The sequence below is a fragment of the Musa acuminata genome, chromosome BXJ1-9 (assembly GCF_036884655.1).
Source record: "Musa acuminata AAA Group cultivar baxijiao chromosome BXJ1-9, Cavendish_Baxijiao_AAA, whole genome shotgun sequence".
Lineage (NCBI taxonomy): Eukaryota > Viridiplantae > Streptophyta > Magnoliopsida > Zingiberales > Musaceae > Musa > Musa acuminata.
The window spans coordinates 18879590-18900221 of NC_088335.1; positions in this window are offsets into that span (position 1 = coordinate 18879590).

Sequence of the window (20632 nt, forward strand, 5' to 3'; positions counted from 1 at the left end):
GACAATCAATTGATAATGGAGTTATCCTTAACTCCCCCTGTCTATATGCCATAGTTGAGATAAGTCAACCTTGAATTCAAGACCTAAGAATTCAAGTGACGTATTGATAAGTTAGATCAGTTAAACTTATCAATACTCCCATCATGATACTCATCATGAGGTATCTCTTCAAAGATGATGTCAAGGCTTGACATACATCATCAAGTTTGTATGATTGTGATTGTAACTATTCATCATGTATTTTGAACATTATCATATAAAGCTGTGAAGCACTATTACATGATGCACACATTTGAAATATTCTAGCAAGTTTTGCATTTTCTTCACATGATAAGATATCAACTCAGGGCATAATGCAAACTTTAACACATGTTCATATATCTCTTGGTGATGCAAGGATGGCATAATCATAACAGTGTTTATAGCATCATATAGCAGTGTTTATAGCATCACTCATAGTATTTCTAATCATGGCAGTGTTTATCAATTCATATATCTCCCCCTTTGTCATCAACAAAAAGCATAGTAATTATGATGCCAGAAAAAATAATAATAGCAACGTTATAGAGGAATTTTACACAGATTGCTTTAAATACTTCTTCCCCTTTTTGTTATAATCCATTGTCTATGTAAAGATTTTGCAGAATGAAATACATACACATGAATCACTTCATCAAATCTATTTGAGAAACTTATTTTTCATGGAAGTGTACGAGAAAATCTGTTTTATAGCATTCGAATAAATAAGATGCATTCGGACAAGATTTTGTTGCAGATTTTCACATATAATCATAGAAACATGGCAATCAAGTGATTTGATCATTCAATATAGTCCGAAAAATAATTTTAACAAATTTATCTATTCGGACACATCAACATTCCTAATTCTCTTCGAATGAAATCAAATTGTTCTTCACTTAGAGGTTTTGTAAAAATGTCAGCTAGTTGATGTTTAGTATCAATGAACTCTATGGTTACGTCATGATTAGTGATATGATCTCGTATAAAGTGATGTCTAATATCAATATGTTTTGTTCTTGAGTGTTGTATAGGATTCTTAGTTAAGCATATTGCACTCGTGTTATCACATTTAATGGGAATATCTTTAAGATTAACTTTGTAATATTCTAAAGTGTTTTTCATCCATACAACTTGTGCACAGCATGCACTTGCTGCAATATATTCAGCTTCGGTTGTTGATAGAGCAATCGAGCTTTGTTTCTTAGATGACCAGGAAACAAGGGCATGTCCTAAAAATTGACATGATCCTGATGTGCTTTTTCTATCTAGTTTACAGCCAGCGAAGTCCGCATCAGCATAAGCTGTTAACTCAAAATTTTCTGATTTTGGGTACCATAATCCTAGATTTGTGGTTCCATTAAGATATCTAAGTATTCTTTTAACTACTTTGAGATGAGATATCTTAGGGTTAGATTGAAATCTAGCACAAAGTCCTACACTGAACATGATGTCTGGTCTGGTGGCAGTGAGGTAAAGTAAACTTCCTATCATCCCCCTATAAGTTTTTTGATCAAAGCTTTCTCCACTTTCATCAATTTCTAACTTAGTGGAGGTGCTCATAGGAGTGTTACTAGCCTTTGAGTTGTTCATATTAAACCTTTTTAATAAATTCATGGCATATTTAGTTTGACTAATAAAGATGTCATTGCTTAGTTATTTGATTTGTAAACCTAAGAAGAATGTTTATTCTCCCATTAAGCTCATTTCGAATTCAAGACTCATAGTTTTAGCAAAAGATTCACAAAGAAATTCATTTGTAGAGCCAAAGATGATATCATCAACATAAATCTGAACAATGAGAAAATTGTTTTCAAAATTCTTGATAAATAATGTAGTATCAACCTTGCCTTTTGTAAAGTTATTTTTGATAAGAAAAGAACTAAGTCTCTCATACCAAGCCCTTGGGGCTTGTTTTAAACCATAGAGAGCTTTAGTTAATCTAAACACATGATTAGGGAGGCTATTATTTTCAAATCCAGGAGGTTGTTCAACATAAACTTCTTCGAAAATAAAGCCATTTAAAAAAGCGCTTTTAACATCCATTTGAAATAACTTAAAATTATTACTACTAGCGTAGGCAAGGAGCATCCTTATGGCTTCCAATCGAGCCACAGGTGCGAAGGTTTCTTCGTAATCGATACCTTCTTCTTGGTTGAAAACTTTGGCCACTAATCTAGCCTTGTTTCTAACCACGATACCATTTTCATCTTGCTTGTTTCTGAAAACCCATTTAGTACCAATTACTAAATGGTCATTTGGCCTAGGAACAAGCGTCCACACCTCATTTCTCTCAAATTGATTCAATTCATCTTGCATTGCGATAATCCATGAATCATCTTTCATGGCTTCATCAACACATTTGGGTTCAATTTGGGAGAGAAAGGCGGCGTTGGCACAAAAATTTTTAAAAGAAGATCGTGTTTGAACCCCCTTTGATGTGTCTCCTAATATTAGCTCATTAGGATGAGCATCTACATACTTCCAATCCTTGGGTAAGGATGTTTCGGAAGTGGATGCATCCAAGTTGCTAGTTGGAGAAGGGGTTTCATTTAAATTTAAGGAATCAAAATTAACATCATCATCAAGATCATTTTTCTTAATTTCGGAAATCTCATTAAAAACAACATGAATGGATTCTTCAATAATTAAAGTTCTTTTATTGAAGATACGAAAAGCTTTAGAAATCGAAGAATAACCAAGAAAGATTCCTTCATCGGATTTAGCATCAAATTTTCCTAAGTTATCCTTTTCATTTAAGATAAAACACTTACACCCAAAGACTGTAAAATATGAAACATTGGGTTTTTTGTTATTCCATAACTCATAAGGAGTTTTGGTGAGTAAGGGTCTTACTAGTACTCTATTCAAAATATAGCATGCAGTGTTTACGGCTTCGGCCCAAAAGTATTTGGGTAGGCTGTGTTCATTCAACATGGTTCTTGCCATTTCTTGTAGATTTCGATTTTTTCTTTCTACTACCCCATTTTGTTGAGGATTTCTTAGAGTAGAGAAATTATGGTTATATCCATTGAGTTCACAGAATTCTTGGAAATCGTGGTTTTGAAATTCTCCACCATGATCGCTTCTTATTGACGAAATCATAGAACCCTTCTCATTTTGAACAAGTTTACAGAACTTGGTAAAATATCTAAAGCATTCATTTTTTTGTTTTAAGAAGTAGGTCCATGTATATCTGCTATAGTCATCAACAATGACAAAGGCATATTTGCTACCTCCTAGACTTGATGAAGAGATTGGTCCGAACAAGTCCATATGGATCAATTGTAAGGGCCTAGAGGTGCTTATTTGATTTTTAGTCTTGAAACTACCCTTAATCTGTTTACCTAATTGGCAAGCATCACATACATGATCTTTGATGAACTTGATATGAGGAATTCCTCTTACAAGTTCTTTAGATGATATTTGAGTAATTAGTTTCATGCTAGCATGACCTAATCTTCTATGTCATAGCCAAGCATCCTCATTTAAAACTAAAAAACACATTTCATTACACAAATCATTGATGTCAATAGTATATACGTTATTTTGTTTTAATGCAATCATAGACATATTTTTATGGGGTTTTTCAATGATACAAGCATTGGATTCGAATTTGACAATGTATCCTTTATCACATAATTGACTAATGCTCAAGAGGTTATGTTTTAAACCATCAACTAACAAAACATCTTCAATAAAGAAGTTGGATTTGTTACCTATGGTTCCTTTGCCAATGATTTTACCCTTGTTGTTGTCTCCGAAGGTAACATAGCCTTCATCTATGCTAGTGAGCTTAGAGAATTGAGATGGATTTCCGGTCATATGCCTTGAGCATCCACTATCAAGGTACCATCTCTTGCTCCTAGCTTGGGATGGTGTGGGTTTCTATAAGAAAGGATAATTTTTAGGTACCCATTTGCTTTTGGGTCCCTCAAAGATAGATCTACATTGTTTATCATGTTGCATAGAGTTTATCATGGTTCCTTTAGGAACCCAAATCAATTTGTTTGGACTAATTTTCTTGAATGGACAATAATGTGTCCTGTGCCCAATTTTGCAACAAAAGTTGCATTTTGCTTAGTGTTGAACATGTAAGATGGAGCCTTTTATAAAAGTGGTTGGATTTAGGTGAGGACTTCTCACAAATCCAATTCCACTTCTTTTTGGAATGTGACCCTTGTTTGCAAGGATCATGTTCAATGACTTGCTACCAATCTCGAATTTCTTCAAGGTGTCCTTGAGTAGCAGGTTTTCTTTTTGGAAAGTTTCTAAATCATGACATTTGATACATGAATTTAAACTATCATGATGTTCAACTTTTTACTTGTCAAACTCATAAGTAAGACTATCATGCACCTTTTTCAGCAATTTGTATTTTCTACTAATACTCTTGCATTCATCAAATAAGTCATTGAAAGCATTTAATAATTCATCGAAAGATAAATCATCATTTAATGAATTCGTTACCTCCTCTCCGATGGCCATTAAGGCGTAATGAGCAACTTGCTCGGTGTTGGACTCCTCTTCCTCAGATGCGCTCGAATCATCCCATGTTGCTTTGAGCGCCTTCTTCTTTGTTGTTCTCTTTTTGGCTTGGGGACAATCACTCTTGTAGTGTCCCGGCTTTTTGCACTCATAGCAAATAACTTGATCCTTCTTGGGTTCAAGTTTATTTTTAGTGTCATTCTTAAACTTGTTTCTTTTAATGAATTTTTTAAATTTTCTAGTTAGAAGTGCCAAGTCATCATCATAGTCCTCATCACTTGAGTTTTCTCTCAAGTGATCTTCCAAAGTTCTAAGTGCCATATCCTTCCTGTTCTTTGGAAGGATGTCTTCTTGCTCTTCATGAGCTTTGCAAGTCATTTCGTAGGTCATTAATGACCCGATTAGTTCTTTAAGAGGGAAATTTCGCAGATCTTTTGCCTCTTGAATAGCCGTGACTTTAGGATCCCAACTCTTAGGAAGGGATCTTAGTATCTTATTAACAAGCTCAAAATCCGAAAAGCTCTTTCCGAGTCCTTTTAGACCGTTGAGGACATCCGTGAAACGGGTAAACATGTCGCCAATGGTTTCACTCGGTTTCATCCGGAAAAGTTCGAAAGAATGTAATAGCAAATTGATTTTTGACTCTTTTACTCTACTTGAGCCTTCATGGGTCACTTCGAGTGTGTGCCAAATATCAAATGCAGTCTCACAAGTTGAAACACGGTTAAACTCGTTTTTATCAAGTGCACAAAATAAGGCATTCATAGCCTTTGCATTAAGAGCTAAAGCCTTCTTATCCGAATCGTTCCAATCGATCATTGGAAGAGAAGACTTTGAAAAACCATTCTCAACAAGATTCCAGAGTTCTATGTCCATAGAAATAAGGAAGATCCTCATTCGGGTCTTCCAATAGGTGTAGTCCGTCCCATTAAACATGGGTGGACGTGTAATGGAATGGCCCTCTTGGTTTCCGGCGTAAGCCATCTCTCTTGGATTTTAATCCGTGTGAGAGTTAACCGGGCTCTGATACCAATTGTTAGGATCGAGAGCACTAAGAGGGGGGGGGTGAATTAGTGCAGCAGAAATCTTTCAGTAATTAAAAATGAAAGCTGCGTTCGTTCGATAAAAACTATTTTGATGCAAAAGCCGATTCTAAGATTACTTATGATTAAGTGCAGTTTACGTCTAAACACAGTTTGCGTCTAAACGTAGTTTGCGTTTAAACACAGTTTGCATCTAAGCGCAGTTTACGTCTAAGCTCAGATTGCGTAAATCACTTGTTTAGATCAAAAGTAGTTTAAGCAGAAGTATAAAGACAGTGTGCTGCTATTGTAAAGCCCAAAAAGTAATCTGCAAAAAGCAGATTTACGTCTAAACGCAGATTTACGTCTAAACGCAGATTTACGTCTAAACGCAGATTTACGTCTAAACGCAGATTTACGTCTAAATGCAGATTTACGTCTGAACTTTGAAACTCGTTTGTAGACTCGCAGAAGGCAATATGCAGTTCAAGACGTAAACGTAAACTGAAATCTGATGATTATACGAGGAAAGCCGATTTACATCTAAATGCAGTTTTACGTCTGAATGCAGATTTTCGTCTAAACCTTGAAACTCATTCGTAAAATTGCAGAAGACAGTTTGCAGTTATAAATAGAATCAAAACGTAAATGTAAACTTCAAAGAAACTCATTCGTAAAAGCACAGAAGACAGTTTGCAGTTACAAAACGTAATCGTAAACTGTAATGTATGAAAATACGATTTACGTCTGAATGCAGATTCGGAAAGATCAGCACTTAGAAACTTGTTCGTAAAGGCGCAGAGAGCAGTAGCTATGTAGGAGGTTTGCAGTAATGATAAAGTGCTCAAAATAAACGCAAACCAGAGATTTAGAGTGGTTCGGTCAGTCTTGACCTACTCCACTTTTGGCTTCCTCCACCGACGAGGTCACCGACGTCAACTAGAGGCCTTCCTTCAATAGGCGAAGGCCAACTGCCCTTTTACATATTCACTCCTTTTGATGGGCTCAGGAGACAACCCTTATAGGACCTTTCTCTCCTCTCTTTACAACTCAAGACTTGAAGAACAGAAAGAGGAGAACTTTAGGACTTTACACAAATTTGAGCTCTTAGAATCACAGAAAAGATCAAGAATTCGGTGTAGGTCTGTATCTTTTCAGTGCTGAATGGGTGTGGTATTTATAGGCCCCAACCCAATTCAAATTTGGAGCTCAAAACGATCAAATCCCGGAATTTCGGGATCAGGCGGTTGTACCTCCTGACTGGAGAGGTTGCACCGCCTGGCAGAGCTCGAAGACTGAGCCCAGGCGGTGCCACCTCTTGACTGAGGCGGTTGCACCTCTCTGCCAGAGCTCGAAGACCGAGCTCAGGCGGTGCCACCTCTCTGTCAGGGAGGTTGCACCGCCCAGTCTTGCTCGAAGACTGAGCTCAAGCGGTGCCACCTCTCTATCATGGAGGTTGCACCGCCCAGTCTTGCTCGAAGACTGAGCTCAGGCGGTGCCACCTCCTAGCTGGGGAGGTTGCACCGCCCAGTCTCGCTGGGAGGCTTAGCCCAGGCGGTGCCACCTCCTGGCCTAGGCGGTTGCACCTCCTGGTGCAATCAGGGTCCGAATGGTTAGCTCCATTCGGCCCAATTTCAGTCTTTCAGGGGCCCAATTGCCCCAAGATTAAGCTAATGGGATCACCTCCCATTTTCCAACTTAATCAATGTGCTAACTACGATTAGATCTAAGACAATTTCTGCAGCTTTGCTTCGGTGCGTCAATCGCTTCTTCCGGCGAGTTTCCGGCGAACTTCCGTCGATCATCCGATGAACCCTCGGTGATGCTTCTGCGGACTTCCGGCAAACTCCTGGACTTTGCGACGATCCACTTGGCGAGTTCCGACGAGCTTCGCTTGGCAAGCTTCTGGACTTCTCGGATCTGTTCTCGCAGAACCTCCGACGACCGTCCGAACTTCCGTCGAACTCTCGAACTCCCAACGTGATCATGAACTTGACTCCGGCGCAACTCCTGCTGCTTGTCTAACTTTCATCGTAGTTAATCCTGCACACTTATCTCAACACATAGATTAGACAACAAATGACAATTGACTTCATCATCAAAATCCGAGATTCAACAGCCTTTTCATTTATGTCAAATGAAAACATGCATCAACGTTTAGGATCGTAAAATGAATTTCATCATAAAACCATCAAGACCAATAAGTCACAAAAATCATCATGTATAACTTTAAAATCTCATGCATAAAATCATAAATCATGGTATCCAAACATTTAGTGTTTTTATTACATCATTATGCATCATTGAGTATACAATCGTCAAGCATGACACTTACACTATTTCATATAACCATGCCTATTTCATTTATGTCAAATCAAAACATGCATCAATTTTTAAAGCCACTGTTATTATCATGAAAATCGATAATCCATAATTATCAAGAATCATCATACATAATTTCAAAAATATATACTCATTAATCATAACTTCAAATTAAACATGATTTAATATACTCAAAATCGAGAAATAACAATGGACATCAACATGATACATTATTACTTCTTAACCATGATTTCATATTTTCAATCAAAATTATTTTGTTTGTTTATCATAAAATAAGCAATATTATCATTTTCGAAATTACTAGCATGATCATAATTTTTTTTTTAAACATTAATTCTAAACTAAAAAAGAAAATACATCATGAAAGCATCAAGTAATTTCAAAATAAATTAGGGGGATTTCGATTACCTCATCATTGAAAGCGGTTAAGGCATAGTTTGCCACCTCGCCTTTCTTGATTTTCTCCTCGTCTTCAAAGGAGCTCGATTCATCCCACTTTGTGTTCTTCTTCTTTGGCCTCTTCCTTCATTCTAGTTTATTATTTATTTTAGATTTTTGTTTAATAAACTTATTAAAATTTAGTGTTCGAAGTTCAAGTTCATCATTGTTCTCATCACTTGAGTCATCGCTCAAGTGGTATTCATTTGTCCGGAGTTCCAAATCCTTCCTGTTCTTTGGAAGGTGATTTTGTTCATCATGTTTATCATGTGCATTGTGCACCATTTCATATGTCATCAACGAACCAATTAGTTCATCAAGTGGTAAGTTGTTTAGGTTTTTAGCTTCTTGTATTGCAGTTACTTTTGAATCCCACTACTTAGAAAGAGAATGCAAAATCTTGTTTACGAGTTCAAAATCCGAAAAATATTTTCTAAGAGCTCTTAAACTATTGACGACATCCATGAAACGGGTGTACATGTCGCCTATAGTCTCGCTTGGTTGCATTCGAAAAAGCTCAAAATCATGCAATAAAATGTTAACTTTCGAGTCTTTGACTCTACTAGTTCCCTCGTGAGTGATTTCATGTGCTCGCCAAATGTCAAAAGCCGTTTCGCACATAGAAATCCGATTGAACTCATTTTTGTCCAAAGCGCAAAATAAGGCATTCATAGCCTTTGCGTTTAAAGAAAAATACTTCTTCTCCAAATCCGACCATTTGTTCATCGGTTTAGATAGAAGTTGAAAACCGTTTTCGACAATATTCCATAAATCCAAATTCATAGAAATCAAGAAAACTCTCATTCGAGTTTTCCAATAAGTGTAGTCTAATCCGTTAAACAACGGTGGACGAACAACCGAAAAGCCCTCTTGAAAGCCATGAAGAGTCATTTCTCTCGGGTGTAAATCTGAAATGAGAAATACCGGGCTCTGATACTAATTATTAGGATCAAGAGTAATAAGGGGGGGGGGGGGGGGGGTGAATTAGTGCAGCGGAAAACCTTCTACGAAAAATAAAAACTGCGTTCATTCGTTAAAAGTGATTTTGGTAAGAAAGCCGATTCGTAAATCACTTTAACTTTTGTTTAAGCGAGATGCAGCAAAGATATAAATGCAGTTTGCAGTTATGATTCTAATCAGATAGTAGGCGCAAACTGAAATATGATATTCGTACGAAAAAATTGCTTTACGTCTAAATGCTGATTCGTAAATCACTTGATTAAGCGAGATGCAGTTTAAGCAAGGATATAAAGGCAGTTTGCAGTGATGATAGAAATCAAAATGTAAACGCAAACAGAAATATGATGATCGTACGATGAAACTGTTTTACGTCTAAACGTCGATACGGAAAGTGCAAAGCTTGAAACCCGATCGTATATGTGCAGAAAGCAGTAAGCTTTAGAGGAGGTTTGCAGTAAAGATAATATGCTCAAAGTAAATGCAAACCGAGATTTAGAGTGGTTCGGTCAATCTTGACCTACTCCACTTTTGGCTTCCTCCGCCGACGAGGTCACCGACGTCAACTAGAGGCCTTCCATCAATAGGCGAAGGCCAACCACCCTTTTACATTTTCACTCCTTTTGACGGGCTTAGGAGACAACCCATACAGAATTTTCTCTCCTCTCTTTAAAGCTCAGAACTTGGAAGAAAAGAGGGAGAAGAACTTTTGGCCTTTACAACAATTTTGAGCTCTAAAAATCATAGAACAAGATCAGGATTTCGGTGTATGTATCTTGCCTTTCAGTGCTGAATGGGTGGGGAATTTATAGGCCCCAACCCAGTTTGAATTTGGAGCTCAAAACTGTCAATTCCCGGAATTCCGGGATCTAGCGGTTGCACCTCCTGACTGGAGCGGTTGCATCGCCTGGCAGAGCTCGAAGACTGAGCCTCTGGGCAGTGCCACCTCCTGTCAGGGGCGGTTGCACCTCCTGCCAGAGCTCGAAGATCGAGCTCAGGCGGTGCCACCTCCTGACTGAGGCGGTTGCACCGCTAAGCCAGAGCTCGGAGACCGAGCCCAAGCGGTGCCACCTTTGTCAGGGGAGGTTGCACCGCCTAGTCTCGCTTGGAGACTAAGCCCAAGCGGTGCCACCTCCTGGCTGGGGCGGTTGCACCGCCCAGTCTCGCTCGGAGACTTAGCCCAGGCGGTGCCACCTCCTGGCTTGGGCGGTTCAACCGCCTGACAGAAATCAGGGTCCGAATGGGTTGATCCATTCGGCCCAATTTGGGTTTTTCAAGGGCCCAATTGCCTCAAGATTAAGTTAATGGGATCACCTCCCATTTCCAACTTAATCATTGTGCTAACTACGATATTTCCAAAGACATTTACGGCAACTTGCTCCGGTGCGTCAATCGCTTCTTCCAGCGAGCTTCTAGCGAACTTCCGTCGATCATCCGATGAACCCTCGGTGATGCTCCTACGGACTTCCGGAAAACTCCTGGACTTGCGATGATCCACTTGGCGAGTTCCAACAAGCTTCTTTGGCAAGCTCATGGACTTCTCGGATTTGTTCCCGCAGAACCTTCGACGATTGTCCGAACTTCCGTTGAACTCTCGAACTCCCAATATGATCATTGTCTTGACTTCGGCGCAACTCCTGCTGCATATCTTACTTTCATCGTAGTTAATCCTGCACATGTAAAATAAAACTTCGATCGAGACAATTAATCCTAAGCAATTAGCCAAGTTGCCCGGCATGTCATTGGTCCCTCGATGCTTCGTCCGATTTTTCGGCGCATCGTCCTCTCCTGCGGCCTATTGCCCAATCGGCCAGTTGACTCCGCAACTCCGATATCCTTGGCACAATACCTGCTCTTCTTGGCCCGATGCCCGAGTCCACGACCCGAAGCCTTCTGTCGATACGTCGACCGATCCACCGGCCCGACGTCCAATCTTCTGACATGTTCCTCCGGCACAACATGATTTTTCCTATTTTAATTGTCTCATCCTAATCGAAGCAGTCTGCATCACTCAAAACATAGATTAAATCATAAACATATATCAAGTGGTTTCATCATTAAAATACGAGATTCAACAGGCACTGCCTAGGAGACTCTATCTCCCAGGAATTCTAGGTGGTGGCACCGCCCCTATGTGGTGGTGGCACCGCCCCTATCAAGTCTTCTCTTCCAATGAACGATTGGGATGAGTTGGAGAAGAAGACTTTTATTTTAAACCCAAAGGCTATGAATGCCCTATTTTGTGCATTAGATAAAAACGAGTTTAATCGAGTATCAATTTGTGAAATGAATTTTGACATTTGGCACATACTCGAAGCGACTCATGAAGGTACTAGTAGAGTGAAGGAGTAAAAAATTAATCTTTTAGTGCATTCTTATGAGTTGTTTTGAATGAAACTAAGTGAGACCATTGGAAACATGTACACTTGATTTACGGATGTCGTCAATGGTCTAAAAGGACTTGGTAAAGGTTTTTCAGATTTTGAATTGGTTAATAAGATTTTAAGATCCTTTCCAAAAGGTTGAGATCCTAAAATAACATCCATTCAAGAGGCTAAAGATTTAAATAATTTTCCTCTTGAAGAACTAATTGGGTCACTAATGACCTATAAAATGATATGCAAAGCTCATGAAGAGCTTGAGGATACCCTTCCAAAAAATAGGAAGGATATAGCACTGAGAACACAAGAAGACCATTTGAAAGAAAACTCAAGTGATACTAAAAATAAATTTGAACTAAAGAAAGAACAAGTGATATGCTATGAATGCAAGAAGCCGGGATACTTCAAGAGTGAATGTCCCCAAGCAAAGAGGAGACAACCAAAGTAGAAGGTGCTCAAAGCTATCACGCCCCTCAAAATATCGACAATATTTAAAATTTTCATCGCAACTAATCCAGGATCCAAACACACATTTGAGGACACTGAAAACATTCCATCAAATTCACATCTATAAAACCTATGCAGTTTATAATCATATATCACATCACTCGATAATTCACATTTACGGCAACCTAAGCCAACTTGACAAACATGAACAACATTTATAAATCCACAAGCGAAATAAATTATACAATCAGAACTCCAACTATTCACCACAAGTTCATATCGTCATAAATTAGACTTAACATTCCGAAATTCCAAATAAGAGAGATCTTTTAACACTTTTACACAGTATATCCATTTCGATTCATCAACAACATTTCATTACATACAAAATGTGCTTATACAACAATAGCATAACAACCAACAAGACTTGCCCATAATTCTGAATAGCTATCCACTGCCTCAGCCCAAATCAAACATCTCAAATGGTGACAAGCTGACCTGAAAGATTTATATAACAACGGAATGAGCTAAAAGCAGCTCAGCAAGTGACAAAGCATATTCAGAACAAAATGAATGGTTTCAAACAAGTAAGGTATCATAATGCAAGACAGAATACAAGAATTCTCAAGGATACCATTTCATTAGATACAAAATCATATGTATCATGTCATTCAAAACATATTTGATTCATAACAAATGGAGCATAGAGTAATTGGAGCATATCAATAGCGTACGAGATGATCCGGAGCATATTAATGGCAAACAGGACATTTCAGAATATATCAGTTCATAGCGAATGGAGCACAGAGTAACTGGAGCATATCAATAGCGTATAAAATGTTCCAGAGCATATCAATGACATATAGAACATTTCGAAGTGTAACAATAACAAATGAAACATTTCGGAGCTTGTCAATGGCGTATGAAATGTTCCGGAGCATATCAATAACAAATGAAACATTTCGGAGCTTGTCAATGGCGTATGAAATGTTCCGGAGCATATCAACGGCATATGAAATATTTTGAAGCATATCAACAGTGAATGAAACTTTTCAGAGTATATCAATAACAAATACCGTACAGAAGCTCAAACGTCGTCTTTAACGTTGCAATCATATCATTCTTATCCAAAGCATGTACCGAAACACATAACCAAAGCTCTGGATATCATATCAAACATATAGAAGGTGTAGTGGGATCTTAGTCAGAATGTGATTCATCCATTTCTGAATGACCACCTGACAAAAGTCTCCCACGTCTGGAGCTCCATCCACCCACGTCTAGGTGAAGCCAGAGGGGGCCGGCAGAGCATCGCAGGCTCTAAGCACATACCCTTTATCATTTCTGGCAAAGGTCTAGAATAACACCCTTTACCATTTTTGGCAAAGGTCCAGAATAACACCCTTTACCATTTCTGGCAAAGGTCCAGACAATCCCACAACACCAGAGTATAAGAGGGCAGTTTTAACAATAAGTAGCACATATCGGAAGCACACGCGGAACAACAAAACGTACATGTGCCTTTACGAGTCAATACGAAGTAAGCAATAATCTTTCATAATGATATTCGGATTTGAAAGGAAATGGAATAGGCACATATCGAAAGCAAATGCGGAACAATGGGATACACATGTGCCTAAATGAGTCAATACGATATAGCATAAACGTTACACAATAGTTTTCAAGAATGCAAATAACTTTAAGGACAAGAGCATACAAGAATTCAAAGTAGTAATATAAAGCTCAATTGAATAAGAAAGTAAAGGATATCAATTTCCAAAGGAATGAACCCAGAATATTAGAAATCGACCAAAGCTCGATTTTTGGTAGAATACAAGAGGCACATTAAACAAATGATTCAAACTATCAATCGTACTCCAATTTACTCAGAAATATATCATTGGATTATACTTTCAGATAAGATAGGCTTCATATGAATTGAACTGTCCAATAGAGAGAGTTACAAATAATTTGGTAAACAAGGGTCGTAGAACAAAATCTCTGTTTGGCAGAATTCATAATGTCAGATTCAATGGATAACTGGGCAGGTGTTTGGATTTCAAATCTTTCAATCCATATATCAAAAGAAAGATCTATGAGTCTAGTTTCCAATGAAATAAGCTTTGAATAAATCAATATTTGCAATAGGGACTTATAAGCAGTTCAGTATCAAAAGGTCAGAAATTACGATCCCTGTTTTGCAGAATCTGTAGGCTCATTTGAAACAGAAGTTTGGGTAGACAAACTTACTCCGAATTCTTAAAATAAGCTATCAAAACAAAGGTTTATGAGTCTATATTCTGATCAAATAAGTTTGTCCAAATCAGATGTCAATACATGGAGTTATAATCATAACAAGGTAGAAAGGTCAGAATCTTGGAAGTTGCACAGATTCGAATCGTTACGTCTAAACAGGAGATATATCAAGTGCAAGGCTAGAACAATTCAAAGTTCCTCATATTCAAAGCAAATGTAGAGATAAAATTGCAATGAGGAAAGATCAGGATACTTGCAATAGGAAAGATTAGAACAATTACAGGAGAAACGATCAAGAACTTGCCTTTTAAATATTTTGATCCGAAGATCCAAAGAAGGTGTCAGCCCAAATCCTTATACTTTTCCTCCACAACTGAAGCTCATGCAGAACATAGAGGCATAGTCACCTGCTCTCTCTTACTCTCATTCCTTCGTTTCCTTTTTTTCAAACGTAGCTGCCACAGCCGCCGTCGCTACCGCTGTCACAATCGTAGCCCCTTCCACCGCACTACCTTTCTTTTCTTTCCCAACTGCAACTGCCGTAGTCGCAGTCGCAGCCATGGCCGTAGCCACCATAACCACTGCCTCTTCTTCCTCCCCTACTCTATTTCCTCTCCTTCTCTTCCAGCTGCAGCTGCCACTGCCACAATTGCCTCCCCTTCTCCTCTTCCTCTCTTCTTCCCTTTTCCTTTCTCTTATTCTTCCTTTCCTTCTCTTCTTTCCCAGCTGCACTACTGCAGTCGCAGCCTCAGCCATGACCGAAGCCTCTTCTTCCTCCCCTGCTCATCTTCATCTCCTTCTTCTCTTCGAACTGCAGCTGCCATAGCCGCAGCCGCAGCCCCTTCTTCCCCTTCTCTTCTTCCTCTCCTTCCTTTCTTCCTTCCTCTTCCTCTTTCCCTGCCACAACTGCAGCTGCCACAGCCGCAGCCGCAGCCACTTCTTTCCCTTCTCCTCTTCCTTCTCCTTCCTTTCTTCTTCTTCTCTTCTTCTCCTTCCTCCCCTTCTTCTCCCCGACGAACAGCACCTCCTTTCCTCTGTTTCCTCCTGCAGGAAACAGAGGTGCCGCCTCTTCACCTGCTTCTACTTCTTCTCTTCTTCCTCACCATCTCTTCCCCTCCTTCTCTTCCAACTGTAGCTCCCACCGCCGCAGTCGCACCTCCTCCTTTCCCTTCTCTTCTTCTTCTCCTCTTCTTCTTCCCTCCTCCTCCCCGGCGTCACACACACCCTCTCCTCTATTTCCTCTGCAGGAAATAGAGGTATCACAACCTCTTCTCCTGCTTCCTCTTCCTCTTCTCTTCCTCTTCTTCTTCTTCTCCTCTTCGAATGCCCCACACCTCTCCTCTATTTCCACCTGCAGGAAACAGAGGTGCTGCAGCCCTAGCTGCTGCCACCTCTCGCTCCTCTCCCTCTTCCCTCTCTTTTCCCTCTTCTTCTCCTTCTTTTCTTCTCCTTCTTTTCTTCTCCTCTTCCCTTTTCCTCCCCAACGCCACACACCTCCTCGCTGCAGCCTTGCCGCAGCTATCCTCCTCTCTTCTTCTTCTTCTTCTTCTTCTTCTTCTTCTCTTCTCCCTCTTCTTCCTCTCTTCTTCTCTCCACGCCCCACAGCTCCTCGCTGCAGCCCTCGCTGCAGCCACCTCCTCTTCTTCTTCTTCTTCTTCTTCTTCTCTTCTCCCTCGTCTTCCTCTCTTCTTCTTCCTCCTCTCTTCTTTTCCCTCTTCTTCTTCTTTTCTTCACTCCTCACGCCCCACCGCTCCTCTCTGTTTACAGAGAGTGCGTGGGAGGCGGTGGGATAAAACCAAAATTTTTGATTTTCTTTATTTTCTTTTCATTTTGCAACTTAGCAGTTTAGTCCTTGAAATTTTTATATTTACATATAGGTCCTCAAATTTACATATAATTTCTTATTAATAATTTTCAAAAGTGAGGGATATTATACTCTCCCCTCCTTAAAAGAAAATTTAGTCCTCTAAATTGATCATAGCCCAATCGACGAAAAGATGAGGATTATGATATCTTTATTTCCTCCTCCTGCTCTCAAATAATTTCATCAATACAATATAATGACACAATTATCCAAGAATGACTGAAATATTCTCCTCCTTGATCCTCAATAGACGGTAACCCGACCTTCAATCAATTTCTAAAAATACTTGCGCACCCTGCAGTTAATCAAGTAAGTCGTTACTTCAGAAAATACTCGTTTCTTATGATCACTTGATTCAACTATCCATAATCAATACAAAGTCTCAATATTCCCTCCATCTTTTTAACTAACACCGGAGCACCCCATGATGAAATATGAAGCCAAATAAAATCCTTATTTAATAGTCCTTGTAGTTGCTTTTCTAATTCCACTCACTCAAATGATGTCATTCTCTAGAGAGGCTTAGATATTGAGATTATCCCAAGGGCCAAATCAAAAACAAATTCACGTTTGGAGGTAATCTAAGCAAGTCATCCTGGGATACATTAGGCAAGGAAATAAATCATGTCCAATACTCTCAAAATAAAAGATCCGCTGATCAAATATGCAAAAAGTGATCATTTGTTATATACCAATCCATACTGGTATGATAGGAAGATAGACAATCCATACCAAGTTTAATATCATAACTCCAAATCTCTAGGAGAACTAAATCGGCAAAAGTTCAAGTTCTCCAATAAAAATTAGACAAGAGGACCATATTCAAGTTGGTTATCAAAGAATCTCCAATGATCGTATTTACATATAGCACATAATGTAGTGGTCTAGGTTGAATACCCATGTGATAAGCAAAATATTACGAATCAAATCGTAGATGGGACTCATGGTCAAACAAATATTTGCATTCTTTCATAAACATGCATAATACCTTCGATCACTAATTCAGAAGTTTTAGAATCCATATTCAGTAATAGCATACACTCTGACATGGGCTGATGATTTATGAGGCAGTGACTCTTTTCTTCTTGTTCAAAGGGCAGTCTTTTATTTTATGATCCAACTTTCTACAAGCAAAATAGACTCCAATCACCCGAAAATACAAATTTGTTTCATAATTTAACTTATAATTCACACATGATTGAGTCTTTTATGGTGACTTCCCATTTCAAATCCAAATGTCTTGACCCTCTTGTTATTACTTTCTGATTCATTTCCCTCATGTGATTTTTGCTGAATTTTCACATTAATATTCTTCATGACATGATTTCTTTGCATTGTTGTATGCTTCATGTGATAATATGAATACATGAAACACTTATGATATGATTTTTATACAATTCTGTGTATTTATAAAATATTTATCTCATCACCCAATAACTCTTCATGATATTCCTTAAGAGATGAAATGAAATAATGCATGAAATACAAATGAGAAGTTAATGATCATGCATGATAGGATGTAATGAATTTTGACATTTAGATACCATCATTTGAATAGCTATGATCATGTTGCCAAAATGATATATCATGAATGCTTGAATATCATGTTTGATATGCTCATAATGATGATTGATTTTTCGGTATCGTGCATAAAAAAATGAAATGTAATGTTAATGAATTTGTGCATTGAAACTATAATGATGCACAAATAAGAAAGATTACTTACCTTTGTCATGATTTAGAAATAGATGTAAAGGGTTTTTTTCCTTCTTTTTTGACAATGACAAAGGGGGAAATAGCTAGCTTACACAATTCAAGAAGAAAGCAAAAATTGCACTTCTCAAAAGAGAAGAAATTACTATCTTGAACATCACTAAGAATTGCTAGCTTGAAACATCAAGAAAATACAAAAATATGCTATCGTGCCTATCTCAAGAAAAGCAAATATGCCAACTTGCATATATTTGAATTTGCTAGCTTATAAAACTTGCATATTTCAAGAAGCAAGAGTTGCTTTCTTGAACATCTCTAAATTGCTAGCTTGCAAGTTCTAAAATGTTGTAAAACTGCTAGATTGCATGATGATAAAAATTTAATATTATGTTTTTAATGCAATGAGTTGAACCCATATAACAAACACTTGATTGTGGTACTTCTCCTTTTTGTTGATGACAAAGGGGGAGAAGTATGTTGATGACATAACATGTGATGCATAAGTTTATGCATATATTCATGATGATGTGTTGCAAGTATTCATAATGAATATTGCAATGACTTGAATTCTGTTTGAATTCAATGTTCTATCAATATGGCATATTAATAGGGGGAATTTGTTTAAACTCCGGGAGTTAAGGTTAACTCCGTCATCAAGTGGTTGTCATCATCAAAAAGGGGGAGATTGTTGAATCTCGTATTTTGATGATGAAACCACTTGATATGTGTTTATAATTTAAACTACATTTTGAGTGATGCAGGTCTACTTGATCAGGATTAGACAGTTAACGCAGGAGGAATTGATGTTGCACCGGAGGAGATCACGTCAGGATATTGGATGGTAGAAGGCTTCGGACGTCGGGCATCAAGCCAAGGAGAGCGGAATTACGCCAAGGATATCGGGGTTGCGGAGGTCAACCGTCGATTGGGCAACAAGCCGCAAGAGAGGACAATACACTGAAGAATCGAACAAAGCGCCAACCAATGACGTGCCAGGCAACAGAATGTCAATTCGCGTTGTAATAATTGTCTAGATCGGAGTAGAGTTTTTACTTGTGTGTGTAGGATTAACTACGATAACGATGAAGAAATAAAGCAAAACAAAGTGTCGGAGTCAAGCACGAAGGATTCATTGGGAGTTCGAGAGTTCGACGGAAGTTCGAAGGTACGTTGGGAATGCTGCCGGAACTAGCCGAGAATGAGTAGGGAGCTTGCCGAAGGGATTTTCGGAAGCTCGCCGGAAGGTTCGTTGGAAGTTCACCGAGCTCACCGAGAAAGATCAGAGCTTGCCGAAGAAGCTCGTTGGAACTCGTCAAGATCAAATCGTGAAGTCTAGGAGCTTGCCGGGAGTCCGCAGAATGGTTTTCGAGAGTTTATCGGAAAACCGTCGGAAGTTCGCCGGAAGCTCGCCGGAAGAAGTCTTGACTTACAGACTTTGTAATAGCTTAGAAAATATCTTTAAATTCGTAGTTAGCACATTGCTTAGGGTTAGGATTAGGTGTTAATCCTATAAACCAAGTAGGGGCCAATTGGGCTCTAGTTCGGACTAGTTTGGGCCAATTTTGGAGCCCAACCAGTGAGCTGAAATAGTGTAGGCGGTGGCACCGCCTTGAACCCGAGAGCCAGGCGGTGGCATCGCCTGGGCTGTGCAGTGGCACCGCCCAGCACCCGAGAGTTGGGCGGTGGCACCGCTTGGCTGGGCGGTGGCACCGCTAGCATCGGGAACCAAAGAGAATTCAAATTTTGGAGCCCAAATTTGAATCCTCTTGAGACCTATAAATACCCCTCAAATCTCAGCTGAGATTACAACCTTTTGAAAAGCAATAGTTTGAGTTAAGAGCCTTAGAATAGTCTTTGCAAGCCTTGTTTTTCATATTGCTTAAGTGTTCACCTCCTCCCATCTTGTTGAAAAGAATTGTAAGAGTGTGAACCACTTGTAAAAGTTATAAGAGGGGTATTAGTCATTCCCCTACAAGAAATTTGCTAGTGAAAGTTGGAAGCCTCTTCGAAGAAGGCTTCGCAAGTGGATGTAGGTCATTTTGACCGAACTACTTTAAAAACTGCTACTTTATCTGGTTTGCATCCTACTCTTGCCATTTACATACTGCAAACTTCTGTACTTAGTTACTACGCTTCCATACGTTTCTAAGTTATCAAGCTTCTAAAATTGGTTTCCATTGATATTGCTTTTCATCGTACGAAAGATTTATCAAAATCGAAGTTTTAATCTGCTGCACTAATTCACCCCCCCCTCTTAGTGCCGCTCCGATCCTAACAACATTCATGACATATGAAGTAGTGTCTAACATAAGCAAATCATTATGTAATATCCCTCTAGTGATGATCTTATCATACTTAATAATTGAACAACTATTGTTATAAGAAAAACTACTTTATAACTATTCAATGTCAAACATGAAATGGAAATAATATTTTTGATAATAGAGGGAACAAAATAACATGCATCTAATGTAATTATAGCTCTACCTGATAGATGTAAAGTGACCTTGCCGATAGCAATAGCAACAACTCTTACTCCATTGCCCATCTTGAGATCCATCTCATCTCTCGCCAATCTTCTAGAGTTTGCTAAAGTTTATAACAAATTGTAGATGTGATAAGCATTATCGGTAATTGAGATGCACTATCACAAAAATTGAGATGCACTATCACAAAAAATTGAGATGCACTATCACAAAAATTGA